Source organism: Berghia stephanieae, chromosome 10, assembly GCF_034508935.2.
Source record: "Berghia stephanieae isolate SIO BIC M18660-M18661 chromosome 10, UCSD_Bste_1.3, whole genome shotgun sequence".
Taxonomy (NCBI): Eukaryota; Metazoa; Mollusca; class Gastropoda; order Nudibranchia; family Aeolidiidae; genus Berghia; species Berghia stephanieae.
The window spans coordinates 40,073,316-40,088,315 of record NC_088369.1 but is presented as its reverse complement, the minus strand read 5'-3'; the positions used below and the strand labels follow the sequence as shown (position 1 = coordinate 40,088,315).

At 33.1% G+C, this 15,000-nt stretch overlaps 13 non-coding genes across 13 annotated transcripts; all 13 read left to right on the top strand.

Annotated features, from left to right (window-relative positions):
* Nucleotides 1-2,344: 2,344 nt before the first annotated feature.
* On the top strand, nt 2,345-2,417 carry Trnav-aac (transfer RNA valine (anticodon AAC)). Its single transcript has one exon. It is a non-coding gene; the product is annotated as a tRNA-Val (tRNA).
* A 781-nt stretch (nt 2,418-3,198) lies between these two features.
* Trnav-aac (transfer RNA valine (anticodon AAC)) lies at nt 3,199-3,271 on the top strand. Its single transcript has one exon. It is a non-coding gene; the product is annotated as a tRNA-Val (tRNA).
* A 704-nt stretch (nt 3,272-3,975) lies between these two features.
* On the top strand, nt 3,976-4,048 carry Trnav-aac (transfer RNA valine (anticodon AAC)). The gene has a single exon. It is a non-coding gene; the product is annotated as a tRNA-Val (tRNA).
* Nucleotides 4,049-4,748: 700 nt separating this feature from the next.
* Nucleotides 4,749-4,821, top strand: Trnav-aac (transfer RNA valine (anticodon AAC)). Its single transcript has one exon. It is a non-coding gene; the product is annotated as a tRNA-Val (tRNA).
* A 705-nt stretch (nt 4,822-5,526) lies between these two features.
* Trnav-aac (transfer RNA valine (anticodon AAC)) lies at nt 5,527-5,599 on the top strand. The gene has a single exon. It is a non-coding gene; the product is annotated as a tRNA-Val (tRNA).
* A 693-nt stretch (nt 5,600-6,292) lies between these two features.
* Nucleotides 6,293-6,365, top strand: Trnav-aac (transfer RNA valine (anticodon AAC)). Its single transcript has one exon. It is a non-coding gene; the product is annotated as a tRNA-Val (tRNA).
* A 697-nt stretch (nt 6,366-7,062) lies between these two features.
* Trnav-aac (transfer RNA valine (anticodon AAC)) lies at nt 7,063-7,135 on the top strand. The gene has a single exon. It is a non-coding gene; the product is annotated as a tRNA-Val (tRNA).
* A 1,464-nt stretch (nt 7,136-8,599) lies between these two features.
* On the top strand, nt 8,600-8,672 carry Trnav-aac (transfer RNA valine (anticodon AAC)). Its single transcript has one exon. It is a non-coding gene; the product is annotated as a tRNA-Val (tRNA).
* A 686-nt stretch (nt 8,673-9,358) lies between these two features.
* Nucleotides 9,359-9,431, top strand: Trnav-aac (transfer RNA valine (anticodon AAC)). Its single transcript has one exon. It is a non-coding gene; the product is annotated as a tRNA-Val (tRNA).
* Nucleotides 9,432-10,133: 702 nt separating this feature from the next.
* Trnav-aac (transfer RNA valine (anticodon AAC)) lies at nt 10,134-10,206 on the top strand. Its single transcript has one exon. It is a non-coding gene; the product is annotated as a tRNA-Val (tRNA).
* A 679-nt stretch (nt 10,207-10,885) lies between these two features.
* Trnav-aac (transfer RNA valine (anticodon AAC)) lies at nt 10,886-10,958 on the top strand. The gene has a single exon. It is a non-coding gene; the product is annotated as a tRNA-Val (tRNA).
* A 793-nt stretch (nt 10,959-11,751) lies between these two features.
* Nucleotides 11,752-11,824, top strand: Trnav-aac (transfer RNA valine (anticodon AAC)). Its single transcript has one exon. It is a non-coding gene; the product is annotated as a tRNA-Val (tRNA).
* A 717-nt stretch (nt 11,825-12,541) lies between these two features.
* Nucleotides 12,542-12,614, top strand: Trnav-aac (transfer RNA valine (anticodon AAC)). Its single transcript has one exon. It is a non-coding gene; the product is annotated as a tRNA-Val (tRNA).
* Nucleotides 12,615-15,000: the final 2,386 nt, after the last annotated feature.

Below are 15,000 nucleotides of genomic sequence, written 5' to 3'. Positions count from 1 at the left end.
CAACGGGACTGTTTTGTCCCGTCCCAATAGGTGCGGAAGATTTCTCTAAATTCTATATGTTACAGATTTGTGACAGGACTGTGCGGAAGAGGGTTAAGTCACCGGGTTATCTCTTTCAAAGGGAGGCGAGTCGTGATAAATATTGATATTACTGATGATACACAGTTCTTTGTCTTGGTTTTAACGGTCACAATAAATTATTGTGAAGATTATTCTCAGTCTACTATAGATAGTTCGAAGATGACGTCACTCAGGTCTTTGTTATTGGTTTTTGCCCTCCGCGTTTATGAGTAATGCTCACTGAACTGTATTAACCAAACTATAAACGGTTACACGATTTTGTGTGTTGGTCCCTTATACTTCCGGATGGCAATGTTATGAGCTTCTTAGTCAAGCGCATACTATCTATAGAAGTTATCAAAATGACGTTACTCTGGAGTCACTCAGCTATTTAAAAAATTGAGCTTTATATAAAGCAATATCCACTAAATGTGCTCAAAGCACTTCACAAGGGAACCCTGGTCAACAGTAACCGTCAACATAAAGGACGGGACATGCCGCCTGTTAGGCGATATTACAATTTTTCGGACAAAGACACCGCTGTTAACGGCCAGGTACTCATTTTACACCTGAGTACGGTGAGAGAATGTGAGTAAAGAGCCATTTCCAAGGACTCAAATATGCGCCGAGCGTGAGGCTCGAACCCAGGACCTTCGGATCCGAAAGCGAGTGTCATACTACTAGACCACATAGCCGCACTATTTATTATACATTTATTAAGACCGCCAGTTACGTGCCTAGATATCACCAAAGTCCCTTTAAAGGTGACACGTATAATATTTCTGTGCTGGTAAAAATAATCCGACAAGCAGAACTGGTGAATCTTTTTCCTGAACATTAAATAAATAAAAAAAAAATAATAAATCAAAAATGAAATTCTCTTTCCCAACGGGAAATTTGTCTTTAGGGTCTATTCCAAGGGAAGACTGGAATAGCCCATGCGTCAGCCGCAGTGCACCGCCGCAAAGGGAGCTAGTAGGGCGAGATGGTGACTTGCTCAAGGCTACACAACGAGGCGGGTAGTCGAACTCGGTACCTTTTGGGTACGAAGCAAAGACCGTACCCCTGAGCCATGCTGCCTCCTTAAAATTTAATAAATGATATTTAAATAAAAGTTACCATATTTCACAATTAAACAAAGATTTTATGGACCATTTAACGATGCTCTGCCAATTAACCGGTTGTCTAGTGGTATGACACTCACTTTCGGATCGGAAGGTCCCGGGTTCGAGCCTCGCGCTCGGCGCATAGTTGAGTCCTTGGAAAAGGCTCGTTACTCACATTATCTCACCATGCTCAGGTGTAAAATGAGTACCTGGCCGTTAACAGCGTTGTCTCTGTCCGGAAAAAAATTGTACTATCGACTAACAAGCGTCATGTCCCGTCCTACATGTTAAGTGTTGCTGTTGTCCAGGGATCCCTTGTAAAGCTCTTTGAGCACGTTTCGTGGGAATTACTCATTGCGCTATATAAAAGCTCACTTTTTTTTTTGTTTGTTTTATTTTTTTTACCCATTGAGCTATCCATATCCCCTCTCTCTTCGACCCCCCCCCCCCCCCCCCCACCCTCCCCGCTGTCTCCCAATCCAACTCCCTTCAGTTGAACTAGGGTAACAATCATACCCGTTGTAAATAATTCAATCCGAGTAGTAATTTTGTTACTGTTAACGGTCGAGGGGTTGCCAAGGGGAGGTAATCCCTTGGATTGTGACAGACGGCACGTGAACACGGTCGTGATTAACTCCCTTTCTTTAATCCGATTTGGAATAAATAGATAAATAAATAAATAAGCTTCTTTTTTCTTTTTTTTTTGGTTTCGGATACAACAAAGATTGGCGGAGGTTGAATAGGGTCGTAGAGAAGGAGGGAGGGTGGTGGTGGGTGGTGGGTGGGGGGGGGGGGGGATTGAGAGGAGGCGCGGGGATGGGGGGGGGGGGGGTGAAGTTGACGTCACTCAGGTCTTTGTTATTGTTATTGCTTTTTGCTATCCGCGTTTATGATTCTCACTAAACTGTATGAATCAGTCTATAAACCTTCAAGGTTACACGACATAGTTTTGTGTGTTGGTCCTTTATACTTCCGGATGGCAATGTTGTGAGTTTCTTAGCCAAGCGCATACTATCTATACCTATTTGTTAAAATGATATTCAATACACCGCCCTTTTAACTGGAACAGCAAACAACTTCAAACAAACTGTTCTTGATAACAGAATACAAATGTTATCAATTTGAGACTCGCTGAAGCGTCACTGAATACCAATAAAACTTTGACCTCTTTAACATCGGTTTCCGTATTGTAGTGGTTATCACATCTGCCTAACACGCAGAAGGTCCTGGGTTCGAGCCCCAGCGGAAACATAATTTTTTTTTTTTTGGTAGTCTAATCTGAATTTTCGACAGAAAACAATAATTTACAAAATCTGGGATTTAATAAATTTTCTCTTCTTTTAAAAGAGAAAATAATTGCGTTTCTTTTTTTTTTTTTTTTGAAACAATAGTTATTAATTTGGAAAGCGTAAATTACATTATTATTAATATTACTACTGTTGTTATTATTATTATTATTATTATTATTATTATTATTATTATTATTATTATTATTATTATTATTATTATTATATTAATTAATTAATTAATTAATTAATTAGAAAACGTTGAAATGTCATTGAATACCAACTTATCCTCCTCTTTTAAGTTACCGTAGTGTAGTGGTCATAACACCTCGCTGACAACACGCAGAAAGTCCTAGGTTCGAACCCCAGCAGAAACATTTTAAAAAAAAATCATTTCATCTGACTTTTAACATTGGCGTTGATAAGATGAATGTGATAACCACCAGCTATACGATGGGAACTGAGCTGAAGAGTTGAAAGTTTTGTTACTATTCAATGACAATCCATCTTAACAACGCCATTACTACATTATCTCATTTGTCTGTCTGTAGTGTTTCATTCATCCTGTTTTGGTGATAAAGGGGAAACCCGAAACGTCCATTTTATCTGTTTTCGTATATTGAATTAAAGCTTACATTCAATTTTACATTGTTTTGATATATATGTTAAATTTGTCACGATGGCGAGCAGTTTGAGAAAGTTGTAACGTCATTAAATACCAACAAAATTTAAACCTTCTCTCATCAGTTTCCGTAGTGTAGTGGTTATCACATCTGCCTAACACGCATAAGGTCCTGGGTTCGAGCCCCAGCGGAAACATGTATTTTTTTGGCTTTTTTTTAGATTTTTATTTTTGTTTGTTTGTTTTGGTAATCTAATCTGAGTTTTCGACATACAACAATAATTTTCAAAATTGAATAAATAAATTTTCTCTTTTTCTTTACACATGAAAAATAATAATAAGTGCGTTACTATTTTGAACAATAATTATTAATTTGGAAAACGTAAATTACATTATTATTATTAATTAATTAATTGGAAAACGTTGAAATGTCATTGAATACCAACAATACTTTATCATCCTCTTTTAAGTTACCGTAGTGTAGTGGTCATAACACGTGCCTAACAACACGCAGAAAGTCCTAGGTTCGAACCCCAGCAGAAACATTTTTAAAAAAACCATTTCATCTGACTTTTAACATTGGCGTTGATAAGATGAATGTGATAACCACCAGCTATACGATGGGAACTGACCTGAAGAGTTGAAAGTTTTGTTACTATTCAATGACAATCCATCTTAACAACGTCACTACTACATTATCTCATTTGTCTGTCTGTAGTGTTTCATTCATCCTGTTTTGGTGATAAAGGGAAAACCCGAAACCTTCATTTTATCTGTTTCATACATTAAAGCTTACATTCAATATACATTGTTTTAAAATGTTATTGTTGCACGAGCGCTAGCAGTTTGAAAAAGTTGTAACGTCATTAAATACCAACAAAATTTAAACCTTCTCCCATCAGTTTCCGTAGTGTAGTGGTTATCACATCTGCCTAACACGCAGAAGGTCCTGGGTTCGAGCCCCAGCGGAAACAATTTTTTTTCTTTTTTTTTTAGATTTTTTTTTTTGTTTTGGTAATCTAATCTGAGTTTTCGACATAAAACAATAATTTTCAAAATGAATTTAATAAATTTTCTTTTTCTTCACAATGAAAAACAATAATAAATGCGTTACTATTTTGAAACAATAATTACTAATTTGGAAAACGTAAATTACATTATTATTATTAATTAATTAATTGAAAAACGTTGAAATGTCATTGAATACCAACATACTTATCCTCCTCTTTTAAGTTACCGTAGTGTAGTGGTCATAACACTCGCTAACAACACGCAGAAAGTCCTAGGTTCGAACCCCAGCAGAAACAGTTTTTTTAAAAATCATTTCATCTGACTTTTTAACATTGGCGCTGTTAAGATGAATGTGATAACCACCAGCTATACGATGGGAACTGACTGAAGAGTTGAAAGTTTTGTTACTATTCAATGACAATCCATCTTAACAACGCCATTACTACATTATCTCATTTGTCTGTCTGTAGTGTTTCATTCATCCTGTTTTGTGATAAAGGGGAAACCCGAAACGTCCATTTTATCTGTTTTCGTAATTAAATTAAAGCTTACATTCAATTTTACATTGTTTTGATATATATGTTAAATTTGTCACGATGGCGAGCAGTTTGAGAAAGTTGTAACGTCATTAAATACCAACAAAATTTAAACCTTCTCTCATCAGTTTCCGTAGTGTAGTGGTTATCACATCTGCCTAACACGCATAAGGTCCTGGGTTCGAGCCCCAGCGGAAACATTATTTTTTTGCTTTTTTTTAGATTTTATTTTTGTTTGTTTGTTTTGGTAATCTAATCTGAGTTTTCGACATACAACAATAATTTTCAAAATTGAATAAATAAATTTTCTCTTTTTCTTTACACATGAAAAATAATAGTAAGTGCGTTACTATTTTGAACAATAATTATTAATTTGGAAAACGTAAATTACATTATTATTATTAATTAATTAATTGGAAAACGTTAAAATGTCATTGAATACCAACAATACTTTATCATCCTCTTTTAAGTTACCGTAGTGTAGTGGTATTAACACTGCCTAACAACACGCAGAAAGTCCTAGGTTCGAACCCCAGCAGAAACATTTTTAAAAAACCATTTCATCTGACTTTTAACATTGCGCGTTGATAAGATGAATGTGATAACCACCAGCTATACGATGGGAACTGACCTGAAGAGTTGAAAGTTTTGTTACTATTCAATGACAATCCATCTTAACAACGTCACTACTACATTATCTCATTTGTCTGTCTGTAGTGTTTCATTCATCCTGTTTTGGTGATAAAGGGAAAACCCGAAACCTTCATTTTATCTGTTTTCATACATTAAAGCTTACATTCAATATCACATTGTTATAATACATGTTAATTTTGGCACGACGGCTAGCAGTTTGAAAAAGTTGTAACGTCATTAAATACCAACAAAATTTAAACCTTCTCCCATCAGTTTCCGTAGTGTAGTGGTTATCACATCTGCCTAACACGCAGAAGGTCCTGGGTTCGAGCCCCAGCGGAAACAATTTTTTTTTCTTTTTAGTTTTCTTTTTTTGTTTGTTTTGGTAATCTAATCTGATTTTCGACATAAAACAATAATTTTCAAAATCGAATTTAATGAATTTTCTCTTTTTCTTCACAAATGAAAAACAATAATAAATGCGTTACTATTTTGAAACAATAATTACTAATTTGGAAAACGTAAATTACATTATTATTATTAATTAATTAATTGAAAAACGTTGAAATGTCATTGAATACCAACAATACTTTATACTCCTCTTTTAAGTTACCGTAGTGTAGTGGTAATTAGTGCCTAACAACACGCAGAAAGTCCTAGGTTCGAACCCCAGCAGTAACAGATTTTTTAAAAATCATTTCATCTGACTTTTAACATTGGCGTTGATAAGATTAATGTGATAACCACCAGCTATACGATGGGAACTGACATGAAGAGTTGAAAGTTTTGTTACTATTCAATGACAATCCATCTTAACAACGCCACTACTACATTACTCATTCGTCTGTCTGTAGTGTTTCATTCATCCTGTTTTGGTGATAAAGGGAAACCCGAAACTTCATTTTATCTGTTTCTACATTAATTGAAGCTTACATTCAATTACATTGTTTGATATATAAGTTAAATTTGCACGAGGCGAGCAGTTTGAAAAAGTTGTAACGTCATTAAATACCAACAAAATTTAAACCTTCTCCATCAGTTTCCGTAGTGTAGTGGTTATCACATCTGCCTAACACGCATAAGGTCCTGGGTTCGAGCCCCAGCGGAAACAATTATTTTTTTTGTTTTTTTAGTTTTTTTTTGTTTGTTTGTTTTGGTAATCTAATCTGATTTTCGACATAAACAATAATTTTCAAAATGAATTAATAAATTTTCTCTTTTTCTTTACACATGAAAAATAATATAAGTGCGTTACTATTTTAGAACAATAATTATTAATTTGGAAAACGTAAATTACATTTTATTATTAATTAATTAATTGGAAAACGTTGAAATGTCATTGAATACCAACAATACTTTATTCCTCCTTTTAAGTTACCGTAGTGTAGTGGTAATTACACTGCCTAACAACACGCAGAAAGTCCTAGGTTCAACCCCAGCAGAAACAGTTTTTTAAAAAATCATTTCATTGACTTTTAACATTGGCGTGTAAGATGAATGTGATAACCACAGCTATACGATGGGAACTGACCTGAAGAGTTGAAAGTTTTGTTACTATTCAATGACAATCCATCTTAACGACGCCATTACTACATTATCTCATTTGTCTGTCTGTAGTGTTTCATTCATCCTGTTTTGTTGATAAAGGGGAAACCCGAAACCTTCATTTTATCTGTTTTCATACATTAAATTAAAGCTTACATTCAATATCCCATTGTTATAATTCATGTTAATTTTGGCACGACGGCTAGCAGTTTGAAAAAGTTGTAACGTCATTAAATACCAACAAAATTTAAACCTTCCCATCAGTTTCCGTAGTGTAGTGGTTATCACATCTGCCTAACACGCAGAAGGTACTGGGTTCGAGCCCCAGCGGAAACAATATTTTTCTTTCTTTTAGTTTCTTTTTTTGTTTGTTTTGGTAATCTAATCTGAATTTTCGTCATAAAACAATAATTTTCAAAATCGAATTTAATAAATTTTCTCTTTTTCTTTACAAATGAAAAATAAGTAATAAGTGCGTTACTATTATAAAACAATAATTATTAATTTGGAAAACGTAAATTACATTATTATTATTAATTAATTAATTGGAAAATGTTAAAATGTCATTGAATACCAACAATACTTTATCATCCTCTTTTAAGTTACCGTAGTGTAGTGGTAATTACACCTGCCTAACGACACGCAGAAAGTCCTAGGTTCGAACCCCAGCAGAAACATTTTTTAAAAAACCCATTTCATCTGACTTTTAACATTGGCGTTGATAATATGAATGTGATAACCACCAGCTATACGATGGGAACTGACCTGAAGAGTTGAACGTTTTGTTACTATTCAATGACAATCCATCTTAACAACGCCATTACTACATTATCTCATTTGTCTGTCTGTAGTGTTTCATTCATCCTGTTTTGTGTGATAAAGGGAAAACCCGAAACCTTCATTTTATCTGTTTTCATACATTAAAGCTTACATTGTTATAATACATTTAATTTTGGCACGACGGCGAGCAGTTTGAAAAAGTTGTAACGTCATTAAATACCAACAAAATTTAAACCTTTCCCTTCAGTTTCCGTAGTGTAGTGGTTATCACATCTGCCTAACAGCAGAAGGTCCTGGGTTCGGCCCCAGCGGAAACAATTTTTTTTTTTTTTAGTTTCTTTTTTTGTTTGTTTTGGTAATCTTATCTGAATTTTCGACATAAAACAATAATTTTCAAAATCGAATTTAATAAATTTTCTCTTTTTCTTTACAAATGAAAAATAAGTAATAAGTGTGTTACTATTTTAAAACAATAATTATTAATTTGGAAAACGTAAATTACAATTTTATTATTAATTAATTAATTGGAAAACGTTGAAATGTCATTGAATACAAACAATACTTTATCCTCCTCTTTTAAGTTACCGTAGTGTAGTGGTAATTAGTGCCTAACAACACGCAGAAAGTCCTAGGTTCGAACCCCAGCAGAAACAGTTTTTAAAAAAATCATTTCATTTGACTTTTAACACTGGCGTTGATAAGATGAATGTGATAACCACTAGCTATACGATGGGAACTGACCTGAAGAGTTGAAAGTTTTGTTACTATTCAATGACAATCCATCTTACCAACGCCATTACTACATTATCTCATTCGTCTGTCTGTAGTGTTTCATTCATCCTGTTTTGTTGATAAAGGGGAAACCCGAAACCTTCATTTTATCTGTTTTCATACATTAAAATAAAGCTTACATTCAATATCCCATTGTTATAATTCATGTTAATTTTGGCACGACGGCTAGCAGTTTGAAAAAGTTGTAACGTCATTAAATACCAACAAAATTTAAACCTTCTCCCATCAGTTTCCGTAGTGTAGTGGTTATCACATCTGCCTAACACGCAGAAGGTCCTGGGTTCGAGCCCCAGCGGAAACAATATTTTTTTTTTTAGTTTCTTTTTTTTGTTTGTTTTGGTAATCTTATCTGAATTTTCGACATAAAACAATAGTTTTCAAAATCGAATTTAATAAATTTTCTCTTTTTCTTTACAAATGAAAAATAAGTAATAAGTGCGTTACTATTTTCAAACAATAATTATTAATTTGGAAAACGTAAATTACATTATTATTAATTAATTAATTGGAAAACGTTGAAATGTCATTGAATACCAACAATACTTTATCCTCATCTTTTAAGTTACCGTAGTGTAGTGGTAATTACACCTGCCTAACGACACGCAGAAAGTCCTAGGTTCGAACCCCAGCAGAAACATTTTTTAAAAAACCCATTTCATCTGACTTTTAACATTGGCGTTGATAATATGAATGTGATAACCACCAGCTATACGATGGGAACTGACCTGAAGAGTTGAACGTTTTGTTACTATTCAATGACAATCCATCTTAACAACGCCATTACTACATTATCTCATTTGTCTGTCTGTAGTGTTTCATTCATCCTGTTTTGGTGATAAAGGGAAAACCCGAAACCTTCATTTTATCTGTTTTCATACATTAAAGCTTACATTGTTATAATACATATTAATTTTGGCACGACGGCGAGCAGTTTGAAAAAGTTGTAACGTCATTAAATACCAACAAAATTTAAACCTTTCCCCTTCAGTTTCTGTAGTGTAGTGGTTATCACATCTGCCTAACAAGCAGAAGGTCCTGGGTTCGTGCCCCAGCGGAACCAATTTTTTTTTTCTTTTAGTTTCTTTTTTTGTTTGTTTTGGTAATCTAATCTGAATTTTCGACATAAAACAATAATTTTCAAAATCTAATTTAATAAATTTTCTCTTTTTCTTTACAAATGAAAAATAAGTAATAAGTGTGTTACTATTTTAAAACAATAATTATTAATTTGGAAAACGTAAATTACAATTTTATTATTAATTAATTAATTGGAAAACGTTGAAATGTCATTGAATACCAAACAATACTTTATCCTCCTTTTAAGTTACCGTAGTGTAGTGGTAATTAGTGCCTAACAACACGCAGAAAGTCCTAGGTTCTAACCCAGCAGAAACAGTTTTTAAAAAAATCATTTCATTTGACTTTTAACACTGGCGTTGATAAGATGAATGTGATAACCACTAGCTATACGATGGGAACTGACCTGAAGAGTTGAAAGTTTTGTTACAATTCAATGACAATCCATCTTAACAACGCCATTACTACATTATCTCATTCGTCTGTCTGTAGTGTTTCATTCATCCTGTTTTGTTGATAAAGGGGAAACCCGAAACCTTCATTTTATCTGTTTTCATACATTAAAATAAAGCTTACATTCAATATCCCATTGTTATAATTCATGTTAATTTTGGCACGACGGCTAGCAGTTTGAAAAAGTTGTAACGTCATTAAATACCAACAAAATTTAAACCTTCTCCCATCAGTTTCCGTATTGTAGTGGTTATCACATCTGCCTAACACGCAGAAGGTCCTGGGTTCGAGCCCCAGCGGAAACAATTTTTTTTCTTTTTTTTTTAGATTTTTTTTTTGTTTTGGTAATCTAATCTGAGTTTTCGACATAAAACAATAATTTTCAAAATGGAATTTAATGAATTTTCTCTTAAGCTTCACAAATGAAAAACAATAATAAATGCGTTACTATTTTGAAACAATAATTACTAATTTGGAAAACGTAAATTACATTATTATTATTAATTAATTAATTGGAAAACGTTGAAATGTCATTGAATACCAACAATACTTTATCATCCTCTTTTAAGTTACCGTAGTGTAGTGGTCATTACACCTGGGGGGGGGGGGGGGTTGAGAGGAGGCGCGGGGATGGGGGGTGAAGTTGACGTCACTCAGGTCTTTGTTATTGTTATTGCTTTTTGCTATCCGCGTTTATGATTCTCACTAAACTGTATGAATCAGACTATAAACCTTCAAGGTTACAGGACATAGTTTTTTGTGTTTGCACTTTATACTTCCGGATGGCAATGTTGTGAGTTTCTTAGCCAAGCGCATACTATCTATACCTATTTGTTAAAATGATATTCAATAAACCGCCTTTTTAACTGGAACAGCAAACAACTTCAAACAAACTGTTCTTGATAACAGAATACAAAGGTTATCAATTTGAGACTCGCTGAAGCGTCACTGAATACCAATAAAACTTTGACCTCTTTGACATCGGTTTCCGTAGTGTAGTGGTTATCACATCTGCCTAACACGCAGAAGGTCCTGGGTTCGAGCCCCAGCGGAAACATAATTTTTTTTTTTTGGTAGGTCTAATCTGAATTTTCGACAGAAAACAAAAATTTACAATATCTGGGATTTAATAAATTTTCCCTTCTTTTAAAAGAGAAAATAATTGCGTTTCTTATTTTTTTTTTTTTGAAACAATAGTTATTAATTTGGAAAGCGTAAATTACATTATTATTAATATTACTACTGTTGTTGTTGTTATTATTATTATTATTATTATTATTATTATTATTATTATTATTATTATTATTATTATTATTATTATTATTATTATTATTATATTAATTAATTAATTATTTAGAAAACGTTGAAATGTCATTGAATACCAACAATACTTTATCATCCTCTTTTAAGTTACCGTAGTGTAGTGGTCATTACACCTGCCTAACAACACGCAGAAAGTCTTAGGTTCGAACCCCAGCAGAAACAAATTTTTTAAAAATCATTTCATCTGACTTTTAACATTGACGTTGATAAGATGAATGTGATAACCACCAGCTATACGATGGGAACTGACCTGAAGAGTTGAAAGTTTTGTTACTATTCAATGACAATCCATCTTAACGTCACTACTACATTACCTCATTCGTCTGTCTGTAGTGTTTCATTCATCCTGTTTTGGTGATAAAGGGGAACCCGAAACGTCCATTTTATCTGTTTCCGTACATTAAATTGAAGCTTACATTCAATTTTACATTGTTTTGATATATATGTTAAATTTGTCACGATGGCGAGCAGTTTGAGAAAGTTGTAACGTCATTAAATACCAACAAAATTTAAACCTTCTCTCATCAGTTTCCGTAGTGTAGTGGTTATCACATCTGCCTAACACGCAGAAGGTCCTGGGTTCGAGCCCCAGCGGAAACAATTATTTTTTTAGTTTTTTTTTAGATTTTTATTTTTGTTTGTTTGTTTTGGTAATCTAATCTGAGTTTTCGACATACAACAATAATTTTCAAAATTGAATGAATAAATTTTCTCTTTTTCTTTACACATGAAAAATAATAGTAAGTGCGTTACTATTTTGAACAATAATTATTAATTTGGAAAACGTAAATTACATTATTATTATTAATTACTTAATTGGAAAACGTTGAAATGTCATTGAATACCAACAATACTTTATCATCCTCTTTTAAGTTACCGTAGTGTAGTGGTCATAACACCTGGCTGACAACACGCAGAAAGTCATAGGTTCAAACCCCAGCAGAAACATTTTTAAAAAAAACCCATTTCATCTGACTTTTAACATTGGCGTTGATAAGATGAATGTGATAACCACCAGCTATACGATGGGAACTGACCTGAAGAGTTGAAAGTTTTGTTACTATTCAATGACAATCCATCTTACCAACGCCATTACTACATTATCTCATTTGTCTGTCTGTAGTGTTTCATTCATCCTGTTTTTGTGATAAAGGGGAAACCCGAAACCTCAATTCTATCTGTTTTCATACATTAAATTAAAGCTTACATTCAATTTCACATTGTTATAATTCATGTTAATTTTGGCACGACGCCTAGCGATTCGGAAAACGTTGTAACGTCATTAAATACCAACAAAATTTAAACCTTCTCCCATCAGTTTCCGTAGTGTAGTGGTTATCACATCTGCCTAACACGCAGAAGGTCCTGGGTTCGAGCCCCAGCGGAAACATTTATTTTATTTTTTTTAATAGTATTATAATTTAAACTGAATTTTTATCACAAAATTATCCTTTCTTAAAAAAATATAGCATTGTGGAGAACGTTGTGCTTATTTGAGTCAATAAAAAAATTGATACGGCGCACAACTCTACTGAAAGATTTGAAAATTAGAAATGTATTTTTTACAGATAGATAAACAGATAACTTGATTTCCGTTTATAATTTAAAGTCAGTTTGAAAGTTCGTTGAGTCAAACAGATAATATCATAAAATATGTACCGACGACACTTGGCTCCCAAAATCAACTAATTTTGACACTGTAAAAATTTGTCAATTTGCGTCATCTATTTATGACATCAAGTATTATTATTACTTCCGTTGTGTTGTTGATTTAGCGGTGATCACTTTTGTTATGTAGTAGTATGTTCTAATTGCGTGTATGTTTTGTGTGTGTGTGTGTGTATGTTTGTGTGTGTGTTGTGTGTGGTGTATACATGTGTGTGTGTGTGTGTGTGTGTGTTGTCATTTTTCAGCAAATCGTGGCATTCATAGTGATATTATTCACTTGATCACATGAAGGTATTTCAGTCGCCATTTTGATTCTTTTTTTACTATTAGGGTTAGCTCAAGAGGTTAGTCATAAGTGTTATTAAAGGTGCTAGGGTGTTTGTTTTTCCATAAGTTAAGTAAAGGGGAGACATTCCGAAAGCTGCTACATCCCCAGTATTCTTTAAATTTGTATTTTCACCGTTGATATTTTGTCAGGCATTTATTTATTCAGTTTGTCATTATATAGAAGTATTTTAAAAACTCTAGAACAAACCTTGATAGATTTGTGAAAGGTTAACATTTCCTTATTTGACCATTGTGTTGATTTTCGGCCGCCATTGTGATTTGTTAAGTATTGAAAGGTAGCTCGAGAGGTTAGTCATAAGTGTTATTAAAGGTGCTAGGGTGTTTGTTTTTCCATAAGTTAAGTAAAGGGGAGACATTCCGAAAGCTGCTACATCCCCAGTATTCTTTAAATTTGTATTTTCACCGTTGATATTTTGTCAGGCATTTATTTATTCAGTTTGTCATTATATAGAAGTATTTAAAAACTCTAGAACAAACCTTGATAGATTTGTGAAAGGTTAACATTTCCTTATTTGACCATTGTGTTGATTTTCGGCCGCCATTGTGATTTGTTAAGTATTGAAAGGTAGCTCGAGAGGTTAGTCATAAGTGTTATTAAAGGTGCTAGGGTGTTTGTTTTTTCATAAGTTAAGTAAAGGGGAGACATTCCGAAAGCTCCTTCATCCCCAGTATTCTTTAAATTTGTATTTTCACCTTTGATCTTTTGTCAGCACAGTGGTAGAACAGCACATTCAACGTTCAAAATTCCAATTCCAATAACGGATAACAGCACCTGTAGCATCAGTCGCCAATCAGACACAGCTAAGTTACTGAAGAGTAGTTCTCTCATAATTTGGGATGAAGCACCTATGATGGACAGGCGTGTGTTTGAATGTGTGAGCAGGACATTTTGTGACATAACAGGCAGTTCAAAACCTTTTGGGGGCAAAGTGGTTGTACTTGGAGGGGATTGTAGGCAAATTCTACCTGTTGTTAACCATCAGGTATTGTTTCAGGAAGGAGTGGTCGCCCTTTCTCTATTTCAACAAAAACAGAGAGACACCGAAAATCTATTCCACCGTCCAGTAATAGGTTTTATAACAAGTAGCTATAATCATTTTACATCATTTTTTTTCTCGAATTTTTACTTTCAAGTAATGTAACTATTAATTAATTCATTCATTCATTTGTTTTGCAATCCTTTCAATCTTCAATTTATAGTGACAGTTTAACTATTTTACATTGTTGAAATATTTCATATTATAAAGCGCGCTCTGGTTTTGGAGCTGCTCCTTTTTTATATATACTTCCTATTTCCATTATATTTGTATATTATTGTGTAAATTATAACACGTCTGTAAAAACGAATTCCTTTTTGGAATGCAATAAACTATCATTATTATTATTATGATTATGATTATTATTATTATTTTTATTATTATTATTATTATTATTATTATTATTATTATTATTATTATTATTATTATTATTATTATTATTATTATTATTATTATTATTATTATTATTATTGTTATATTATTATTATTATTATTATTATTATTATTATTATTATTATTATTATTATTATTATTATTATTATTATTATTATTATTATTATTCGCATCCTAATCGTACGATTGGGGTGCCTCGGCTGCTTCTTTGATTTGCCGTTTAAAGTCCCTTCACTATCCAGTCTTCTGCCAAATTTCTGAGGCACGCAAGCAAGGTCTTCCTTTTTTTTTTGTCATTTGTGTTGAAGGTGTCTGAGGCTCCTGTACTTG